Here is a 23,405-nt window from a genome sequence, read left to right as displayed (position 1 = left end):
CACCTGGTGGCTCATCAGAGCTTAAACAGCAGGAAAAAAAAAAAAAAACAGGAAATCTGGAAAAAAAAATTAAAAAAAAAATTGAATTCTTCTTGCTCTTTCCCTATAACCTTCCCTGGACTCTGCCTGAGCAGATCCACCTTGGAAATGCCAACACTAAGGGCATTTACTCAGCTCTGTTTTGCTTTTTATTCTTAACCCCTCTACAGCTGATAATCCTTCTTTTCTTCTTCCCCCAAGCACTTTTCACAGAGCAAAACCTCTCAGCTGCTGCTCTTCTCAGTTCAAAAGAATGTTCAGGAATAATCAGCCAGGTCTGGCAGAGCTCAGAACTCAAAGTTTCTGCTCTGGCTCTGGCATCTCCTGCTCTTTGCAGCTTCTCTGCACCTCAGGATGCTCCTAAATAAGCACTGGGAAGCCTCTTAGAGCCTTTCCATCTTTATTTGTCAATGCTTTCAGGGTTTCAGCACCAAACTCTGCTTTTCTGGGCTATCTTAAGAGGATTTTTGATACTCGTGCAACGTCACGTGGGTCTCTACTGAAGTTCCCATATGAGGGGGGCTGAGAGTCAGAAGGAAAATAATAAAACCATGTTTTATTATTATTAATAAAGCCATGTTTTATTACCCTGGTTTTAACCACCCAGGACCAATGGCAGCATAATAATAATAATAATAATAGTAATAATAATAATAATAATGATGATCAGGGTTCTGTCTCCACAGAGATCAAGTTCATGGTTTTTCTCCCTGATCAAACCTAAATTCTGCAGTTTCTTAGTAGAACTTCAAGGCTACACTGGAGTTTTTCTTCAGGGCAGCAATAAAACCCATCCACTTTCATATACACATATATATATATATATTTCCTCTCTCCAAAATAAAACTCAGTCATGAAATTGGGTCTTTTTAGAGAAAGCAAAAAAAAAAAAAGTTAAATATTTGGTGTTGATGCCTAATTTTCCATCCTGAGGTGCACAGACAATCTGGTTCCTGTAGGTAATGAATTCAAAGCTCACTTTCTGAGTTGTTAACAAGCCTTGATGTTTCATTTCTGAACTAAGGGCTGTCCCTTTGACCTATTCACCTGAAGGCCACCAATAAAAAATTCCAGATAAAATCATGTCAGAGAACAGAGGGAACTTTTAAATTTGGATTGATGCTGAATAAATCTCTCTGTAGGCTCCTGTGATACTTGAAAGGGGTGCAATGAATTGTCTCAGTATTTTTACTGCTCATTATCCATTTCTTAATTAATGGTACTACCTCTTGTGCACTGTTTAAATGTATATTGGTGTATATTTGTATGTGTGTGTCTTGCTTTGAATTCCTGTGTTGTGTCTGCCCAGGAAATAAAAGCTTTGGACTCTGGAGTCTTCAGTGCTGTCATAAATATGGATGTGTAATGATATCAGATAATCAAAACAATGAAATAGCAGCTTGGATTAAAAGAGTAGAATAATTAGGATTTTAGTGTTATGAATTTGTTTTAGACAACCCAAAAATAGAATCACTTCAGGCTGACAGACCTGACAGTTTCTCAGTCTCACTTAACCCTTCTATAACTCAATATCCCAATTTTTTCCAGCTTTCTGTGATCACTACAGCATCAAGCTGCCAAGGTGACACCTCAAAAAAAAAAATTCTTTTTCCCCAGCAGAATTCATGAGCTAAAAATAAATCTGATTATTTTTGCATAAGCACCACAATAGTTCAAACCTCACTGTGCCTGTTGCCTCCTCTCCAGCTCTTGTCATTTGTAACCTTCAGCACTCTGAGCCAGCAGCTCCTCTCCCACAGGCAAGCAGAGGATGAATTCCTCCCCATCCAATCTGTAATTCTGGGGGTTTCTTTGCTCCCCATCTGTACACACAGAACTGGAACTTCTGCCATGAACTCGCTCCAACAGGCCTGTGCAATTAAAGCAGCTCACCTCATCAGCTGGAAATTAGGAATGAGGCACTTTTGAAGGAGTTCAGGCCTTTCTTCCTGGCAGTAAAGAAGTTGTAGGTATTGTACACAAAGTATGCAAATATCCCCCATTGCCCCAGCTGTCGTGGATGCCACCAAGGTAATCAATCATGGCCAGGGCTGCTCCTTTCTGTCTGAAATTAAAAAAATATCTGAGTGAGCAGTTTGTGTTAAAGCCACAGCAGCTCATTGCCAGAGCCCCAAAGTCTGGGGTTGTTGCCAAGGATCACCAGGGTTATGGACGGATTTAACCCCAAACTGGCACAAAACCAGATCAGAAACACTCCCAGGCCCTTCACCCCACCCAAAGCTGTGTTTGGAATAAACAGCTCAGCTCTCTGCTTTGCTTTCTGTCTGGTTTTTGGCACATCAGAGGTGTTGGTGCTGTGGCACAGCCCTGCAATCTGCTGTGGAGCCCAAACCCATGGAGAAGGAGGAAGAAGAAGATTGTGACCTGGGATGACACCCTGTGCCCTCCATCTTGCATACTAAAAATCCCCAAACTCAAATTTCCCACCTAAGTGATGCACCTACACCGCTCTCTGTAATCTATTGCACACTTTGTGGATTCTATCTTGAAGTCTGGGAAACTTTCTCCATGGGTGAGGGTCAAAGTCAGAGCTCCCCTGGGGTCAGGACACCCCAGAGCAGACACAGAAATATTCCCTGTGTGCCCTGGGTTTCCACAATTCCCCTCCTGCCATGGGGAACCCTGAAAATACCACAGTGCTGCTCACCTGAGCGATGACCTCAGGGTGAAGGAGGAGGAAGAAGGAGGATGAAGAAGAAACCCAGGACCCTGTGCCCTCCATCTTGCTTCCATCCACGACATACTAAGAATCCCAAAACCTCAATTTCTCGCAAGTGATCCACCTGCACTGCTCTCTGTAATCTATTGCACACTTTTGTGGATTCTTTCTCCACGGATGAGGGTCAAAGTCAGAGCTCCCCTTGGGGGTCAGGGCACCCCAGAGCAGGCACAGAAATATTCCCTGTGTGCCCTGGGTCTCCACAGGTTTCTGCAAGGCTCTGCAGTGTCCTGGCACCGAGAGCTCTACTGGAGCCCTTCCCTCTGTGCCCATGGGCTGCACCTCCTGAGCCACCCCAGAGCTCAGCCAGCAGCTCTGAGCATCTTGTGCAACACAGACTTGCAGGCTCAGGGTCACAGACTGGTTTGGATGAGGACATTTGGAGCTGGGATTTGATGATCTCTAACTCCAGTTTGGTTTTGGAGTCACAGTGTGATCACTGTTACTGGTAGCCAGCCATCTTCCTCTCTGCAGGGCACAAAATCAGCTGGAGGGGTGAGGGAAACTCAGAGCAAGACAGTGACAAATTGACACCTCTCCATATTAAATAAGAATTACTGGGAGAAAAAGCCCATTTAAATCTTCTTCCTTATTCCAGCACAGCCTAAAGCCTCATCACAGCCTCACATTTATGTACCACCATTGATCCCAGAGTGCTTTACAGTGACAAACAGCCAGGAATTCTCCTGCCACTGAACTGCAGCCAAGTGCAGGCTGCAGAGCAGCTGCCAAGCAGGCAGAGAGTGGCCAGGCAGTGCTGAGGCATCACCCTGGGATGAAGTTCAGAGTGTTTGACCTCCAAACTCCCAAAAAACTCAGTTCCTTCTCAAACCAGGACGGATCTCCACCAGCACAAACCCATCAGGGATCACCCTGGGATGAAGAAGTTCACAGTGTGATCTCCATCAGCATAAACCCATCAGTGATCACCCTGGGATGAAGTTCAGAGCTCAAACCCATCAGTGATCACCCTGGGATGGAGACGCTCACATTGTGATCTCTGTGAACTCAAACCCATCGGTGATTGCCCTGAGATGAAGAAGCTCACAGTGTGGTCTCCACCAGCACAAACCCATCAGTGATCACCCTGAGATGAAGAAGTTCACAATGTGATTTCCCCCAGCACAAACCCATCAGGGATCACCCTGGGATGAAGTTCAGAGTGTGATCTCTGTGAGCTCAAACCCATCAGGGATCACCCTGGGATGAAGTTCAGAGTGTGATCTCTGTGAGCTCAAACCCATCAGGGATCACCCTGGGATGAAGAAGGTCACAGTGTGATCTCCACCAGCACAAACCCATCAGTGATCACCCTGAGATGAAGAAGATCACATTGTGATTTCTGTGAGCTCAAACCCATCAGTGATCACCCTGGGATGGAGACGCTCACATTGTGATCTCTGTGAGCTCAAACCCATCAGTGATTGCCCTGAGATGAAGAAGGTCACAGTGTGATCTCCACCAGCACAAACCCATCAGTGATCACCCTGAGATGAAGAAGGTCACATTGTGATTTCTGTGAGCGCAAACCCATCAGTGATCACGCTGGGATGAAGAAGGTCACAATGTGATTTCCCCCAGCACAAACCCATCAGTGATCACCCTGGGATGAAGTTCACAGTGTGATTTCTGTGAGCTCAAACCCATCAGTGATTGCCCTGGGATGAAGAAGCTCACATTGTGATCTCTATGAGCTCAAACCCATCAGTGATCACCCTGGGATGAAGTTCAGAGCTCAAACCCATCAGTGATCACCCTGGGATGAAGTTCAGAGTGTGATCTCCATGGAGTCAGATTCATCATTCCTTCTTTTTCTGGGAACCCTGCAAATACAACATGAAGAAGGGGAAAAACAAGACAAGGAGGGAAAAAAAAAAAAAAACCAAACCAAAAAACCAAGAGGGACCAAATACAGATTTGAGGCAGCTCAAATCCCTGGTGCCTCCCTTGTGATGCCAGCTGAGCTCTGCCAGGGTGGTGGCACCCAGGGCAAGCAGCCCCAGGCCCCTCTGCAGCGCTGCCATCTGCATGGCAGCCTGGGCACAGCCCAGTGCAGCCTCACGGGGCGCCAGGCTGAGTTTAACAAGTCCTGATCTCCCGCATTTCTGTGCCTGCGCTGCTTTCCTGGGGGGAAATGCTAATTAAAACCATCCACGCTGGGATCCCTCCCTGCTGGGCCGTGACAGAAGCGGATGAGTTCATCCCTCTCCAGCATATGGCCTGCTTTGGAAGGGGAAATTTCCACTAGAACGGGAGATAAGAGCAGAAATGCAGGTGTTCTGGGGGGCCCTCAGCCCCATTTCCCCAAAGAAAAGCTGGTCCTGGTTCTGCTGTGCAAGTCCAACAGATCCTGACACAAAGGCAAATTAATGAGAGTGAATTTTAATGAAATTCACCTGGTTTTGCCTCATCATCTGCCTTGCTCTCAGAGCCAACACCACACCCCAGCAGCAGAGGGGTTTTAGGACCAAACCACAAGGGTACAAAGCTCCCACCCCTTTGGCTCTGGGGGTTTCACCAGAGCTGCTCCTTCACCAGCCATTCATTTCATTTTAAAAAGCACAGATTTCATCCTGAGGCTTGGACAGGAAGGATCCTGCTCCGTGGTTCCTGCTGTGCCTGCAGAATGCACCCAGAGATCTCCCCTGGCAGGGGAAGAGCTGTGTGCCACAAGCTGCCTCGGGCGTGAGCAGTGCCAGCCCTCCCTGGGCATGTCAAAAACAGCACAAAAAACACCCCAAAGCACTTGGAGACAGCACAGGATCTGTGTTTGGGATCTATTCCCACACCAGGGCTAAGCATGCACCTCCAAACCCCTTATGTCCAATCAAAAGTGAGTGTCCAGCTACTCTGCTAACACAAAATCCTTACATTTTTATTAAATTATTTTTATTTTTAAATCTCTTTAGAGATTTAAATTATTAAAGTTATTAAATTTTTTAAATCTCTTTAGAGCTTTGAGCAATTTGCTGGTTCTCCTGCAGGTGGGCACAGAGCAGTGGAGGGTTTTGCACCCCCACAACACCAAAAGCTGCAATAATTTTTTTTTCTCCCAGGGTGCTCCCCAAAGGCAACAGGATCAGAGAACGATTTGGTTAAAAATGCAGATGGAATGGCACAGTCCCAGCTGAGGGGAGGTTGTGAAAGCTCCTGCAGATTCAGTCTCATGTTTGATGAGAGCCTAAAATGTTGGGGAAAAAAATGAAGCAATCTGCTCTTGTGCAAAGCCCACCACAAGACTTTCCACAGTGTTGCTCCATTCTTTCTTGGAGCCCAGGTTGGATGTGAATTTTACTCTGTGAAGTGGATTTTACCCTGCTTCAAATTTTACCCAGAGCCCAAATTGCTTTCTTTGTAGCTGAGAATTTAAAATTCAGATGAATACATTTTTTTCCCCCCTCTCTCCTGCTAGCAGAAGGCAGCATTCCTAAGTGGCACGAAGTCTTTATTCAGCAGAATATGTCCAATTTTTTAATTCCAGTCCTTATGGGAAATCAAAATTTAAAAACTGCTTAAAAGCAGCTGGCACTGGCCTTGATAAGAAACCCTTTTTACTTTATTAACTGGATTGAATTTTGATTTGTTACAAACATGCCAGTGATGCACGAGCCCGAATCGCTGCTTTCCTGACAGCACAAAACCCTTCCCAGCAAACTGAGCTGCAAGGCAGCCCCAAAACCCAGAGGACTTCATGAGCAGCAGATTTTGGAGAGCACCAGGTGCTCTGAGAACACCTCCTGCAGCACCAGAGCCTCCTCCTGCCTGCCTGGGCGCTGATGGCTTTGGCATTGATTGAGTGGCTTTGGCATTGGAGGTGTCCCTGGCCATGGCAGAGATGATTTTTAAGGTCTTTTCCAACCCCCAAACCATTCTGCAGCAGTCTGAGAGCTGGACACCTCCACCTACGCAGGGCAGGAGGAGGAGGAAGCCCCCCAAGAAGGGGCTGGGGGTGCAGCACCCCCAATCCTGTGCACATTCCATGGGGGTCCTGAACCGCCCAGCTCCAGGGGTCTCTGCCCAGGAGCTGCCATGGGATGAGGGACACCAGGGGGATGCAGCCTCTGGCAAAAATATCCATAAAAAACCTGCTACAAACCCACTCCAAACCTGTGCAGAGCCAGGATTTCTAGAGCTGAGCTGAACCATGGAGTAAGAGACACCAGGAGGACACAGCCCCTAGCAAAATATCCATTAAAAACCTACAACAAACCCAGGTTCTTCCAAACCTGGGCACATCCAGAATTTCTAGAGCTGAACAATGGAATAAGAGACACCAGGAGGATGCAGCCTATAGCAAAATATCCATTAAAAACCTACAACAAACCAAGGTTCTTCCAAACCTGGGCACATCCAGAATTTCTAGAGCTGAACAATGGAATAAGAGACACCAGGAGGATGCAGCCTATAGCAAACTATCCATTAAAAACCTACAAATAAACCCAGGTTCTTCCAAACCTGGGCACATCCAGACTTTCTAGAGCTGAACAATGGAATAAGAGACACCAGGAGGATGCAGCCTATAGCAAAATATCCATTAAAAACCTATAAAAAAACCCCATGTTCTTCCAAACCTGGGCAGATCCAGCACAGATCTAGAGATTTCTAGATTCACAGATTCCTGGAGCTGAGCTGAACCAGGCCATGGAATAAGAGACACCAGCATTGCACTCCAGCAATCTGAATCAGGAATGATTACAGGAATCCCAGCTGGATTTAGGAGCTCAGGACAGGAAGGTTCCCCAGCAGAGCACAGGGGGTTTCATTCTCTGCCAGCAGAGAAATAAAGACAGCAGGGGGGGAAGCAGGAGCTCAACAGGGCCAGAGAAAGGGACTCTGATATTTTAAGGCATTCACCTTTAGGTTATGAGCAGCTTATCTCAGGCTGCTCCATCTGTGGTCTCCTTGGGAACAGAGTCAGACAATAAATCAGATGTGCCAGCTTTTATCAGAAGTTCCAAGCAGCCAAAACCCATCAGCTCCCGTCCCAGTGCCAAATGGGCTCTGCAGGGCCTGGAGCCACTCCTGAGGCACACAGCACATTAAACCCCACGTGAGAAACACCACTGGAAACTCCAAATAATGCTCACATTGCTGCTCCTCCTTGCTCTGTCCCTCTGCAGCCATGGGCTCTGTCAGAACCTTCAGAAAAAGGGGAGAAAACCAAAATCAACCTGGCATCTTGTGGGCACACATCAGGGCAGCATCTGCATATTGTGCCCAGTCAGCCACAAAAATAAACCAACCCACTCTGCTCATAGTCTGGGGCATGGGAGAGATTATCCTTGTTTTAGTCTGAGCAGGGAGGGGGAGAAAAAAGCAATATATGGGTGGTAGGAATAAAAACAGCTTGAGGAAAGGCAGCAATTCAGTGCATGAATATTCTCAAAGTGCAGAAATCCTGCCAGACACAGGGGGAAAAAATCCAGACATTTCACATGTCAGGAATAAAACCATCCTCACCAAAAAAAAAAAAAAATAGTCATGAAAACCTTGTTTTTAAACTGGTGAAAATTTCCCGACCAGTTCCAAAATGTTTTGCTGGTTTTGCATGAGCAGAAGGATGTCAGGCAGGAATGGTGGGGACAAACCTCAGTGACAGGGGTCTGGCCAGGGAAAAGCACCAGCAGAGACACCAGGGAGTCCCATTTGTCCCCAAATCCCCACCCTGGGGCATCAGACACGGGTGGGGTTGGGAGCTGGGCTGGCAGCAATGGGGACAGGGCTGGGGGCAGCGCCAAGGTCTGGCACAGCTCTGCCCGTGGCCCTGCAGAGGGAAATGTCACCTTCTCCAAGGGGAAATGTCACCTTTTCCAAGGGGAAATGTCACCTTCTCCAAGAGGAAATGTCACCTTCTCCAAGGAGAAATGTCACCTTTTCCAAGGGGAAATGTCACCTTCTCCAAGAGGAAATGTCACCTTCTCCAATGGGAAATGTCACCTTTTCCAAGAGGAAATGTCACCTTCTCCAAGGAGAAATGTCACCTTTTCCAAGGGGAAATGTCACCTTCTCCAAGAGGAAATGTCACCTTTTCCAAGGGGAAATGTCACCTTCTCCAAGAGGAAATGTCACCTTCTCCAAGGGGAAATATCACCTTTTCCAAGAGGAAATGTCACCTTTTCCAAGGGGAAATGCCACCTTCTCCAAGAGGAACAGCCCCCCTCTCCCCTGAAGGCTGTGAACGCCTCACTCAATAACAACCCCAAAGTGCAGCAGGTTCCAGAGGCCTGGCCCCGTGCTGGCCCCTGGGATTGTCCCTGCCCCTGATGGGCGCCCCTGGCTGGCACAGACCCCTCGGGCAGGGCCTGACCCCACCTGAGCCTGACCTGAGACAGAAATGGTGCCCCCCTGCCCATCCCTGCTGGCCCCAAACTGCCCCCAGTTGTACCCTTTTCCCCCCAGTTGTCCCTGTGCCCCCCAGTTTTCCCCATGTCCCCCCAGCTGTCCCTGTTCCCCCAACTGTCCTGGTGTCCCCCCAGTTGTCCCTGTGTCCCCCAATTCTCCCTATCCCCCCAGTTCTCCCCGACCCCCCCATTTGTCCCCGTGTCCCCCAGTTATCCCTGTGTCCCCCCCATTGTCCCTGTCCCCCCCAACTGTTCCCATGTCCCCCAGTTCTCCCCATATCCCCCCAGTTGTCCCTGTCCCCCCGAGCTGTCCCCGTGTCCCCAGCTATCCCTGTCGCCCCCAGTTCTCCCCGTGTCCCCCCCAGTGTCCCCCAATTCTCTCTGTCCCCTGAAGGCTGTGAATGGCTCACTCAATAAAAAACCCCAAAGTGAAGCAGGTTACAGAGCTGTTCCCGTGTCCCCAATTTTCCCTGTCCCCCCCATTTTTCCCCGCGTCTCCCCCAATTCTCCCCGTGTCCACCCCAATTTTCCCTGTCCCCCCCCAATTCCCCGTGTCCCCACAATTCTCCCTGTCCTCCAATTCTCTCCCTGTCCCCCCAAATTGTCCCCGTGTCCCCCCCAATTCTCCCCGTGTCCCCCAATTCTCTCCCTGTCCCCCCCAATTCTCCCTGTCCCCCAATTTTCTCCCTGTCCCCCAATTCTCTCCCTGTCCCCCCCAGTTCTCCCTGTCCCCCCCGTGTCCCCAGCCCAGCGCAGCCGGGCCCGCAGCGCCCCCTCCCGGCCGTGCTGGGCGCCGCAGCCTCGTTGGAGCCGCCTTGAATTTTCCTTCTTTTTTTTTTTTTAAATTTTCCTTTGTTCCCCTTCGTTTCCGGCGGGTTTTGTTTGGTTTGGGGCGGGGGGTGCGTATTTTTTCCTACGAGGTGTGGTACAAGCAGGGCCGGGTCCCAGTTCCAGTCTAATTTCTGCACAAAACACAGCCCCGGCCTCTGATGCTGCTCCCATCAGTCAGGGCAGTTTGGGATTTCCATCCTCCTTTTTTTCCCTGAATTGCAGACCAAACCTTTCTGAAGTCATTCCCCATTACTGAACTAGAAAATCAGGAGGAAAATAATCGGCAGAGCACCAGAAATGGATCATTTAAAGCCTTTGCTGAAGTTTTCTGGTTGGTATTTTCATTGAGTTTACAAAGCTTTTTGCAGCTGTGTTTGAACTTTGCGGCTGTTTGAACTTTGTGGCTGAAAATCCTTCACCAAAACAGATTTAAAACACTCTAAAAATGCCATTATCTGCCCATCACTGTCCAAACTGAGACAACCTCTGGAGAACCCAGTCTCTGGAATTTGGTTTCCCATTGGCAAAGCTCTGCTCTTGCATTTGTGCTGGAGCTCAGTGGATGCTTGCAGGCCTGTTTTCCTGCAGAAGGGGACAAAAGGTAATAAAAAGCCATTTAAATGCAATGAAAGAGCTCCTTTCCTACCTGGGTCTGTAAAGAAAAGGAAGGAACAGCTCTTGAGGGGTGACCCAGGGGAAGGGCCTTCAGCAGAGACAACCACGAGCACCCCAAAGCAGCGTTCAGAATTGAACAGGATTTAAATCTGCACCACTCTGAGACCTCAGGACCTCGTGGGCTGCACTCCCTCCCTCCAGGCAGCCCCACAGGGCAGAATTGAGCTGATTTCCTCTGATTTGCCTGAAACCAGGCAAAACCAGGCAAATGAGGGCAAGGATGAGATTTTCAGAGGCAGCAGCTCCTGTTCATTACCACTTAGGGAGCTTTAAACATTTCCCAGCAGTGCCATTGCTGCTCTCTCTCTGTCTCTCTGCTGCTCCACTCCTCTCCAAGCTGAAGTCCAAGACAAAACAACAATAAAATCCTACACGGAGCCTAACACAGGCTCCCAGCAGTGCACACTTTGCTGGGACTTATTAACCAGCTCCCAGCTTGTTCCCTGCATAATCGGTTTGCACTTCAAAGCCTCTGCCAGCAGACAGAGCTAAACGATGGTGTTCAGCTCAATCATGCATAAAATTAATTAGTTTGGGGGCAGGACGGTGGATATTGGTTGTCAAAAGTTGGGATGTTCAACACTGGATGGGGTTGCTGAGGGGCTCTGGGGAGCTTTAACTTCCCAAGCAAGTCCTGGTGCTCTGATATTCGGGATGTGGCTTTCGAGGTGGGGTGGGCGGGAAGAGAAGGGGTGGCTCCGTGCAGGGAATGGGTCAGGAATGGCAGAATTATCCCTGGAGGAGCAGAAGGCTGTGCTGGCTCCAGATAAAGGCAGAGGGGTTGATCCCACACTTGGATAAATGCACGTTTGCAAAATTATACACAGATTGAGTCAAATACCAACAGATGCTGCAGAAAACCCCCAGCATTATAAAATTATAGAATTCCAGGATGGTTTGGGTAGGAAGAGACCTTAAAGCCCATCCAGTTCCTCCCCCTGCCAAGGGCAGGGACTTCTCCCACTGTCCCAGATTGTCCAGCCTGGCCTTGGGCACTGCCAGGGATGGGGCAGCCACAGCTTCTCTGGGCAAGCTTTAATTCCTTTAATAATTTAAAAATCATTATATAATTATTATAAATTAAATAAAAATTAGTATATAATAATTATAAATCATTAGATAATTATATAATTATAATAATTTTAAGTTATTGTATATTATAATATATAATATTATACAAAATATTATATATAGTATGTTATATATAATATATATTATATATTGTATATTACATGTGATATAATTTATATATATTATAATATATATAAATTATATATGTTATAATTATATTATGATTATTATATAATTCCTTTTTTAAAAAAGGCAAATAATTCCTTTGAATTCCCCCCCAAAGAGCTGCTCTGCACCTCCAGCTGTGGCTGAGACATCTGGCAAAGGCATCTGGAGGCCAAGGTTCCCAAGAGGTGACCAGAGGAGCCCCCAGCCTGGATCCCTTTTTCCAGGAGGGAAAACAGCATCTGGCTCATCCCCCAGCACAGGTCACTCCAGGGAACGACCCCTTGTCCCCAGCATCTCTGGTTTCCTCCTGGGATAATCCTGTCCCAATTAGCTTTTGAGGATTTAAGAATTAATTTAATTATTTTTTACGAGGCAAACGATCTCGGCCCCCGGAGCTGGGGGGCACCGGGGCTGCTGGAGCCTCTCTGGGCTTTAGCAGAGATTTTCACATCTCATCTTAATCCAACACTGAGCTGTAAATGTGCCCCTCACTGGGGCAGGGCTGGCTCTCACCTCGGTGTGACAACAGCAGAGCTTCATTCAGCCCCAGGGTGGGATTTGATGCCCTGGATGGGTGAGAATTGATGCCATGGATGGATGGGATTTGATGCCCTGGATGGGTGGGATTTGATGCTCTGGATGGGATTTGATGCCCTGGATGGGTGGGATTTGATGCTCTGGATGGGATTTGATGCCCTGGATGGGATTTGATGCCCTGGATGGGTGGGATTTGATGCTCTGGATGGGATTTGATGCCCTGGATGGGTGGGATTTGATGCTCTGGATGGGATTTGATGCCCTGGATGGGTGGATTTGATGCCCTGGATGGGTGGGAATTGATGCCCTGGATGGGATTTGATGCTCTGGATGGGATTTGATGCCCTGGATGGGTGGGATTTGATGCTCTGGATGGGATTTGATGCCCTGGATGGGTGGGATTTGATGCTCTGGATGGGATTTGATGCTCTGGATGGGATTTGATGCCCTGGATGGGTGGGATTTGATGCTCTGGATGGGATTTGATGCCCTGGATGGGATTTGATGCCCTGGATGGGTGGATTTGATGCTCTGGATGGGATTTGATGCCCTGGATGGGTGGGATTTGATGCTCTGGATGGGATTTGATGCCCTGGATGGGTGGATTTGATGCTCTGGATGGGATTTGATGCCCTGGATGGGTGGATTTGATGCTCTGGATGGGATTTGATGCCCTGGATGGGTGGGATTTGATGCTCTGGATGGGATTTGATGCTCTGGATGGGATTTGATGCCCTGGATGGGTGGATTTGATGCCCTGGATGGGATTTGATGCCCTGGATGGGTGGATTTGATGCTCTGGATGGGTGGGAATTGTCTGTGAGGAAGGGCAGCAGCTCCAGGAGCTGTCCCAGGCTCGGGGCTGAGCTCGAGGTTCCCCAGGGGTGACCAGAGGAGCCCAGCCCAGCTGAGCTTCAGGACAGACCCGTGCAGGCTCCAAAATGCCATTTTTCTGCCACACAGGGCAGCAATTCCATCTCGCAGCAGCGCTAAACACACCCTGCTGCCTCTCAGATGTGCTGTGAAACGCGCATGGAAATCGCTCAGAGAGATGCTCGGCAATTAACACCGAGCACAGACAAAGCCATTGTCTGGCGGTGTTAAACGATTTTTTTGGAGGCACAAAACCGACTGCCACAGCCTGATCCAGCCTCTGGCTAAAAGAATCCTCTCTGTCTATGATCTGCCTGGAAAACAGGGGTTGCACTCCCCTTGGTTCAGCGTTATCAGCACTTAGGGGCACCGAGCCGGGTGGTTAAAATCAGATTTTGAGGAGGATTCAGCACTCCCGTTCCGTGCCGCTGGAATTTCTCGGTGGACAGTGAGGATGAGGTGGAAGGATTTGCTTTTCTCGGAGCTCTTTGCCATCCAAGCCACCGTTCCCCCTTCTCCCAGCTGAGAATTCCTGCTCTGCAAGAGGCTCCTCGGAGAATCTGCTTCGTGATAAAATACCCAAAGGAAATCAGACCTTCAGCTTCACAGGAAAAGTCAGAAATGGAGATGAGAGGTTCATCCAGCCGATGGGAGTGTTAAATCTGATTTCCCTCAGAGCTGAGCACTGGAGCACACCCGAGCTGGGCCATCCCCCTGTCCCACCAACGCGAGTGGGAATTACCCCAAACTCCAGAGCCCGCTCAGCATCCCAGAGCACGGGAATGGTGTCCGGGGGATTCAAAGCACCCAGGGCAGGGCAGAGCTCGGGGCCAGGCAGAATCCATCCCCAGAGCTGGTCCCACACGTCCCTAAGCCCTTTGTCCCACAGGGTCCCGTCCCTTTCCTTTCCCCAGGGCTGCTCCTACACATTCCTGCCCCTGATCCCACAGGTTCCCAACCCGTTCCCTTTCCCCAGAGCTGGTCCCACACGTTTCTGCCCTTAACCCCACATGTTCCTGCCCTTAACCCCCCAGGTTCCTGTCCCTTTCCTTCTTCCAGGGCTGATCCCACATGCTCCAAACCCATTTTCTTTCACCAGAGCTGGTCCCACATGTTCCTGCCCCTGACCCCACAGGTTCCTGTCCCTTCCCTTTCCCCAGGGCTGGTTCCACAGGTTCCTGACCCTTTTTCCTTCCCTAGACCTGCTCCCACATGTTCCTAACCCTTTCCCTTTCCCTAGGGTTGGTCCCACACGTTTCTGCCCTTAACCCCACAGGTTCCTGACCCCTTTTCTTTCCCCAGACCCAGTCCTACATGTTCCTAACCCTTTTTCTGTCCCCAGGGCTGGTCCCACACATTCCTAACCCCTTCCCCAGGGCTGCTCCCACATGTTCCTAACCCTTTCCCTTCCCCAGGGCTGATCCCACATGCTCCAAACCCATTTTCTTTGTCCAGACCTGGTCCCACATGTTCCTAACCCTTTCCCTTTCCCTAGGGTTGGTCCCACACATTTCTGCCCTTAACCCCACAGGTTCTTGACCCCTTTCCTTTCCTCAGGGCTGCTCCCACATGTTCCTAACCCATTTTCTGTCCCCAGGGCTGGTCCCACACATTCCTAACCCCTTCCCCAGGGCTGCTCCCACATGTTCCTAACCCTTTTTCTGTCCCCAGGGCTGCTCCCACATGTTCCTAACCCTTTTTCTTTCCCCAGGGCTGCTCCCACATGTTCGTAACCCTTCCCCTTTCCCCAGGGCTGCTCCCACATGTTCCTAACTCATTTTCTGTCCCCAGGGCTGCTCCCACATGTTCCTAACCCTTTTTCTTTCCCCAGGGCTGGTCCCACGTGTTCCTAACCCTTCCCCTTTCCCCAGGGCTGGTCCCCACAGGTTCCTGTCCCTGTCCCCAGCTGGCCCAGCCCTGCTGCAGGACTCTCTGTGCCCCCGCTGTACTTTGTCACCTTCTGCTCAGACACCTCAGCCTGGCAGGGGATTAAGGAGCATTAACTGCCCTGCCAGGCAGCCCAGATGGGAGCAGACTGAGGATTAACTCCTCTGTTCTCCCCAGGGACAGGCAGGGGGGTGGATGGGAGCAGGGAAGGGCTCCTTGGAGCCCTTAATTTGGATCCAATAATTTGGATTTTAACTCCTGGTGCCCTTAATTTGGATCCAATAATTTGGATTTTAACTCCTGGTGCCCTTAATTTGGATCCAGTCATTTGGATTTTAACTCCTGGTGCCCATTTCCAAACAAAAGCTTGGTGCAGCAGCTTGGGGGAGCAGGGGAGGGGTTTTGAGTAGGGGTCACCTGTCCCCAAAATCACTGGTGCTCTCGAGTTTGGCTGTGTTTTCTCTGGGATGGAGCCTCAAAGAGGTGAGAACAGCCTCTCATAACCGAGCCTTGAACTTTGCCTGGCAGGGTGAGCCCAGATTCTGCAGAGGAATCCTCAGTCCCCATTTCCCCACATTTCACCATCCCCAGTCCCCATTTCCCCACATTTCACCATCCCCAGTCCCCATTTCCCCACCATTCACCATCCCCAATCCCCCTTTCCCCACCATTGACCATCCCCAGTCCCCATTTCCCATTTCCCCACCATTGACCATCCCCAGTCCCCATTTCCCATTTCCCCACATTTCACCATCCCCAGTCCCCATTTCCCATTTCCCCACCACTGACCATCCCCAGTCCCCATTTCCCCACCTTTCACCATCCCCAGTCCCCATTTCCCCACCATTCACCATCCCCAATCCCCATTTCCCCATCATTCACCATCCCCAATCCCCATTTCCCCATCCCCAATCCGCTGCTCCTCTCCTCTCCCAGCCCTGATGCTGCCTCTGCTGCCTGCAGGGTGATGGGGTTGGAATAACCACGGAATTCCCATCAGGGAAGGAGGGGAAGGGGAGGCAGAGCAGAGCTGGGGTCAGTCATGGTGTCAGGAGAATTAACCCACAAACACCAGAGGTTTGTGCCCAAAAAGGAGACAGAGGAGTCCTTTGACTTTATTCCAATAAAGGCAGAGGCCATGGGGCATTGCCCTGGGATCTCTCACAATTTTGGGGGATGCAGCCTCCTTTTTATCCCAATTCCTTTCTGTCTTTCCCCATTGCTGAGGTACTTGAGAGGTACAGACTTCCCAAAACACCTGAAACCAGAGATTCCCCTCTAATGCACAACCCTCCCTTTGCATTTTTAATTCTTACAGAATTTAGGGGTTTTCTCCATTGGCTGAGGTACCTGAGAGGTTCAGACTTCCCAAAATGCCTGATCCCAAACATTTCCCTCAAATTTATAGCCCTGCCTTTTAGTTTTTAATTCTTACAGAATTTAGGGGTTTTTCCCCATTGTCTGAGGTACCTGAGAGGTTCAGACTCCCTGATATGCCTGATCCCTAAGATTGCCCTCTAATGTACAACCCTCCCTTTTCATTTTTAATTCTAATGGAATTTAAGGTTTTCCCCCATTGTTTCTTTCATCTCTCAATGAAAAAAATCACAAACCAACCCCTCACAACCAAACAAATCACAAACCAACCCATCTCTCCAGGCTGTAGGGCCTGAAGAATCTCGTGCACAAATCAGATTTTCACTGAAACTGAACATCTCGTGCACAAATCAGATTTTCACTGAAAATCTCATGTACAAATTAGATTTTCACTGAAAGTGAACATCTCGTGCACAAATCAGATTTTCACTGAAAATCTCATGTACAAATTAGATTTTCACTAAAAATTAACATCTCATGTACAAATTAGATTTTCATTGAAAATGAACATCCCATCTACAAATCAGATTTTCACTAAAAATTAACATCTCATGCACAAATCAGATTTTCACTCAAAGTGAACATCTCATGCACCAATCAGATTTTCACTGCATATTTTTATACCTGCCAGGGTACACAGGGCCGGGACAGGCCTGGCTGCCCTCCTTGAGATGAAAAGCCAAAGGGATGTGCAGTTTCCTGCTGCTTTTGAGGACAATTTCTCTTTCCCTTTGTATTTACCTGCAATTTCCAGGTCCTAAACAGCTTTTCCAGCCTGGCCACTGTACCTGGCTGGGAATTCTGGCCCAGGTGAATTCTCCTTTCCCCTCTGTCTGTCCGCACACACAGCAGAGGACAGGAAAAAGCCATTTATTTCCAGCCTTGAAATGCAATTTTGGTTGTTGCTCTCTTTTTTTTTTTTTTTTTTCCATCATTGATTTTAAGGTTGTAAAGCTGTGTCTGGTTTTTAAATGCTAATGATGGTAACAGGGAAAGGAGATGAGGGAGCAGGGGAGGAAATTGAAGCATTTCACAGCTACCAAAGTCTTTAAACATCCCTGGCCACAGGAGGAAACCAACAGGGAGAGCTTAAGGATGATAAACAAGTAATTTGCTATCTTGAACTCCTGGAGCTTCAATTTTACCTCTGGCAGTTGCCTCTCTTTATGCAAGTTTCCACTCATGTGGGGCAAAATGAAAACATCCAACAAAACAAGAAGGAAAAGGGGAAGCCTGATGGAGTTATTATTATTTTTTTTAATTTTTTTTTAAATGGAGTTGTATTTATTATCAGCTGCAAGGACAGCCTGGGATATTATTATTATTATTATTATTATTAGCTGCAAGGACAGCCTGGGATATTATTATTATTATTATTACTATTACTATTTTATGGAGTTGTATTTATTATCAGCTGCAAGGACAGCCTGGGATTGGATGATTTATTATTATTATTATTATTATTATTATTATTATTATTATTATTATTATTATTATTATTATTATTATTATTATTATTTTATGGAGTTGTATTTATTATCAGCTGCAAGGACAGCCTGGGATTGGATGATTTATTATTATTATTATTATTATTATTATTATTATTATTATTATTATTATTTTATGGAGTTGTATTTATTATCAGCTGCAAGGACAGCCTGGGATTGGATTTGTTTTATTCAACAAGAGGATCCTGATGTTCTTTACCAGCCTGGGATTGGATTTTCTGGATCAGCACAGGATGTGCCAGGCACAGGAGGCTCCAAACCCCACTGCTGTGGGGTCAGTGGGGTCTCTGGGGTTCCACCTGTGATTTTGGGGGTGATTTGGGGAGATTTGGGGGTGTTTGGGTGGTCAGGGCTGTCCCAAAAACCAGGATGAGGGAGGGGTGTTTTAAACCCCCCATTTCATGAGTTTTAGAATGGATCAGGACTGGTTTGAATGGACCAGGATTGGCCTCTGTGGGTTTCACCTGAGATTTTGGGGGTGATTTGGGGAGAGTTTGGGTTGTTTGGGTGGCCAGGGCTGTCCCAAACATCAGGAACAGCAGGCAGGATGAGGGGAGGGATGTTTTAAACCCCCAGCTCAGCTGATGCTCAAGGCAACATTTTGGGCCCCCATCCCTTAAAATGCAATTTTTGGCACAAGCCCTGCCAGCTTTTGTTGCTCTTCTTGCCAATTTTCACAGCTTCCCATGCATTTTCCATGAAAATTCTCCTTCTGCCCAGCAGGCCCCGCTCTGGGGCACTCCCCATGTGCTCAGCAGATTTATTTATGCTCTCAAATATATTAATAAGGAGCAGGGGTTTTAATTAAGTGGAAAAAACCCAAATCTGAATGAGGGAACAGGGTGAGGCTGGAAAAGGTGAGGTTGAAAAAGGTTTCACTTCTGGCTTTAAATGCTAGAAGCTCCTCTTCAGTCCCAGTTGAATATTTAGAGGCAATTTAACATTTTTGGGGCATTTCCTGAGGTTTTAGGATGGAACAGGACTGGTTTGAATCCTTTTAGACCCCCCAAATCTCACATTCCTTGGTTCATGAAATTTGTCCCCCCCCAGACAGATCCCACAAAGCGATTTCCTGACTTCACAAACATTGCAAGCCACAAACAAAAATGAGAATTCCATCAAGATTTCAGCATCCAAATTGCCCAAATTCGAGTGGGAAAAAAAAAAAAAGGACAAAAGACAGGTGAACAGCAAGAGCGAGTTGGGCTTTGAAGATTCAGCAGTTTATGTTTGCAGGAGGTGGAGGGGGAGCCCACCCATGGCTTCATTTTGACAGAAATTGGCATTTAATCCAGCAGGAGATAGCAGGAATTCCCAGCCCTCATTACTGCCCTCAGCCTTCCCAAGGAGACAAGCCCAGGACAGTTGCAACACCATTAATTTTATGGCATCTGAAGCAGCAGAAAATGACCAAATCTGGCTTTTCCTGACCTGAACCACAGAAAACATTTCCGTGATTAAATGCTAAAGGCAGCCCAAGCCTTCTCCGTGCTGTCAGCAATAAAATTTAACAGCATCACACACCACAAATGAAATATTTGTGTTGAGAAGGCGGCCAGGGCAGCACACAAACCCGAGCCAGCAGATTTTATTTATTTAACCAGCAAGCTGCCCACAAAACAAAGTCACCAGGTGCTGTGCCAAGTGATTTAGCAATCCCAAAACCCCTGCCTGTGCTGCCCACAATGAGCTCAGGGTGCCAGCTGAGCAGGAGCAGCATTTTCTGTGCTGTGCTGGGACCTAGAGCTGCAAAAATGAGCAGTGCAATGCACTGTGGCTGAGTTTGTGAGGAACCCCAGGATGAGGGGAGAGATGAGAATTTGATTTCATGTTCTTAGAAGGCTGATTTGTTATTATATTATATATTTTTAATATTATATTTTAATTTTATTTTCTATTCTTTTTGTATTATTTTAATTTTATATTATTTATATATTATATTATCTATATATTATTTTATATTATATTATTTATATATTATACTATATTATATATATTATACTATATTATATATAGTATACTATATTATATATTATATTGTATTATACTATATAATATATTATACTATACTATATTATACTATATTATTATATTATGCTATACTAAAACTATATTAAAGAAAGAGAACGATGCAGACAGAAGGTTTAACAAGAACGAAAATAATGAAAATAATGGAATGGAAAATAATGGAGATAATGAAAAACTCATGACTGACTCCTCAGAGTCTGACACAGCTGGACTGTGATTGGTCGTTAATTAAAAACAATCCACATGAAACCAATCAAACACTCACCTGTTGGGAAACAATATTCCAAAGCAGCCAAACACAGGAGAAGCAAATCAATAATTATTGGTTTCATTTCTCTCTGAGGCTTCTCAGCTTCCCAGGAGAAGAAAACCTGGCCAGGAGATTTTTGCAGAAAATGTGACAGAGACACATTGTTACCCTGATAAACCAAATTTAGGAGCCTGGAAATGCAGTGCTGGGGTCCCTGAGCCTCTCCCAGGGGTCAGGGAGGGCTCCCAGTAATTTTTCCCCCATTTCAGGGCTCAACCCTGCAAATTCCTGTAAATTCCAGGCTGGAATTTACCCCAACCCTGCCCAGGTGCTCTCCCTGGACATCCAAAATGCATGGCCCAAAACCTGCAGGGATTTTCCTCATCCCACAGCTCCTCCAGCCTCTGCTCCCAAGAGGGAACAGCCCAAGCTGGGCTGCCCAGGCTGGAACAATCCCTCAGGCAGGAATTGCACGCTGGAAACGCCAGCCCTGGTGGTGCTGAAGCCCAGGAGCTGCTGCTGATGCCTCAGAATGTTCAGCAAACCCACAAAAGAAAATGAGTTTATTTTCCATTCCATCTGCTCAAGAAGGAAAAAAAAAATTCTTTCCTGTGGTGACATCTCTCCCCCTAAAGAAAATTGAATTTCCAAGTTCCAAGGGGGTGGTTTAGTTGGGAATTAGCTTCATTTTCCTCTAAACAAACAAACAAACAACAAAAAATTAGCTGAGTTTTCTTTTCCCTTGGAAAAGAGTTCTCTGTGTAACTAAACTCAGGAAAATCTGGAGTAAAAGCTCTGGCTGCAAGGGAATTGCTCCCAAACCAAAATCCTGCCAGAAAGAAAACCCCAAAAAAACCCAAAAACTTTGCCCTCAAAACCCTCTCAGTGTTTCTTCCTCTCTGCCTCCATCTCAGCTTTTCACTGCTTTGTAAGGTTGGGTTTTTTCCCCACACTGCCCTCTATTAATCTCGCTGAAAATCAGACAGCTGATCCCAACCACAGAAAATCAAATTATCCACCAAAGCCCTTCCCAAGCACAGCACCTCCACCAGGCACTCTCTGATAGGTGCTTTATATCCACAGGGCCTCATAGGGATGAATGTCTTTTAATTAGACACAAACTGAGCTCATTTAGGGTTATTTGAGGTGATCTGCAAATTTATTCAGCAAATAACAGATTTTTGTACAGGGAATTTCCATGGGATAGCAGAGCCGTGTCCAGCACACGCCAGGCGGGACAAAAGCCACACCAGGTGGTTTTTTGGATCATCTTTTCCCCACAGAGAAAGGGAAAAAAGGGCTGAAAATAGATGAATTTCTCTTCTTCTTGCCATAATTTAGAAACCAGCAGGGAAAACAAAGGATGGATGTTGCCAAACAGAAGTGGAATTGTGTGGGCAGAAGGGAGGGTGAGGAGATGCCCAAATTCTCAGGAAGGTGAAATCCAGGAGCCTTTCAGCTCCAGACTCCTCTGGATTTTTCCCCACTGGAAAAAAAAAATAAAAATCCCCATTTCCCCATTGGAGAAGGAAAAAAAAAAATCCAAATTTTTTACACCATTTGCCCTCATCCCACTGTCCAGCCCCTTTCCCTCAGCTCCCAGCCAGCCTTGCACAAAACCCGGGACATCTCCAGCTCCTTTCTCCCCACCAATTTTGTCTTTCCCAAGGATTTTTTTCCCCAGGTTTTGGGGGAGAAAGGGATTTTTTCCAGGTTTTAGAATTTGGTTTTTGGATTTTTTTTTTCCAGGTTTTGGAAAAAAATGGGGTAAATTTTGGCGACCTGTGGTTGGGCAGAACCTCACTCCCCATTTTTGCGGTGATTTTGTGCCAGATGGAGGAAAACAACAGAATTTAGGCTTCTGCTGTGTCTCAGGGACAATTCCCATCTGCTGGAATCTGAAATCCAGGGAATTCTCAGAACTTTGGGCCTGTAAACCAAAGCTCAGAATTAAATACAGGATTTGATCTAAGACTTTGAAAAAAGCTTCCAAACTTAGGTATTAGAAGCAAGAATGTGGATTTATAGTTTAAAACAGGAACATGTTAAATTTAGAAGAAGAAGGTTTAGGGTTTTGGAGTTTGAGATATAAAAAAATAAAAATAATTATAAAAAGTTTAGAATACAGTACTATAGGTTTGTGTGTCATAACATGATTAACTGAGAAAACTTACATTATAACATAAATCCATACAACTAAATATTTTAAAATTGAATATTTAAAAATTAAATTTAAATTAAATTTAAAAATTAAAAATAATTTAAAATTACATTAAAAATTAAAGCATAAATATCCTTATAAACAATGTTTTATTAGTCAATAAATCCTTAAAAGGCCTTACAACTAAGGATCTTGGGACCTCCTGAACCACACAATAAAAATGTGAACCAAACTCACCCTTCCCATCTACGTAGAAAATTTAAGAAATAAATCACAGCATCTAAAAAAAAAAAAAAATCTAAATTCCCATCTTTAACCCATTCAAATTCCTCCCAAAATCTCCATCCCTGGGAGGGACCTGGCAGGATTAAAAAAACCCAGCTTGGGGACATCAGGAAGGACCTGGCAGGGGTAAAACCCAGCGTGGGGACAGAGCTCACACATGGGGACACCAGGGAGGGACCTGCTGGGGGTAAAACCCACCTTGGGGACACCAGGAAGGACCTGGCAGGGATAAAACCCAGCCTGGGGACACCGGGAGGGACTTGGCAGGGGTAAAATCCAGCTTAGGGACATCAGGAAGGACCTGGCGGGGCTAAAACGCAGCCTGGGGACACCAGGAGGGTCCTAGCAGGGGCAAAACCCAGCCTGGGAACAGAGTCACACATGGGGACATTGGGGAGGGTCCTGGCAGGGGTAAAACCCAACCAGGGGACACTGGGAGGGTCCTGGCAGGGGTAAAACCCAACCAGGGGACACTGGGAGGGTCCTGGCAGGGGTAAAACCCAACCAGGGGACATCAGGAGGGTCCTGGCAGGGATAAAACCCAACCAGGGGACACTGGGAGGGTCCTGGCAGGGATAAAACCCAGCTTGGGGACACCGGGAGGGACCTGCCAGGTTAAAAAATCCAGCTTGGG

The sequence above is a fragment of the Molothrus aeneus genome, chromosome 24, assembly GCF_037042795.1.
Source record: "Molothrus aeneus isolate 106 chromosome 24, BPBGC_Maene_1.0, whole genome shotgun sequence".
Lineage (NCBI taxonomy): Eukaryota > Metazoa > Chordata > Aves > Passeriformes > Icteridae > Molothrus > Molothrus aeneus.
This window is presented reverse-complemented; position numbering follows the sequence as displayed.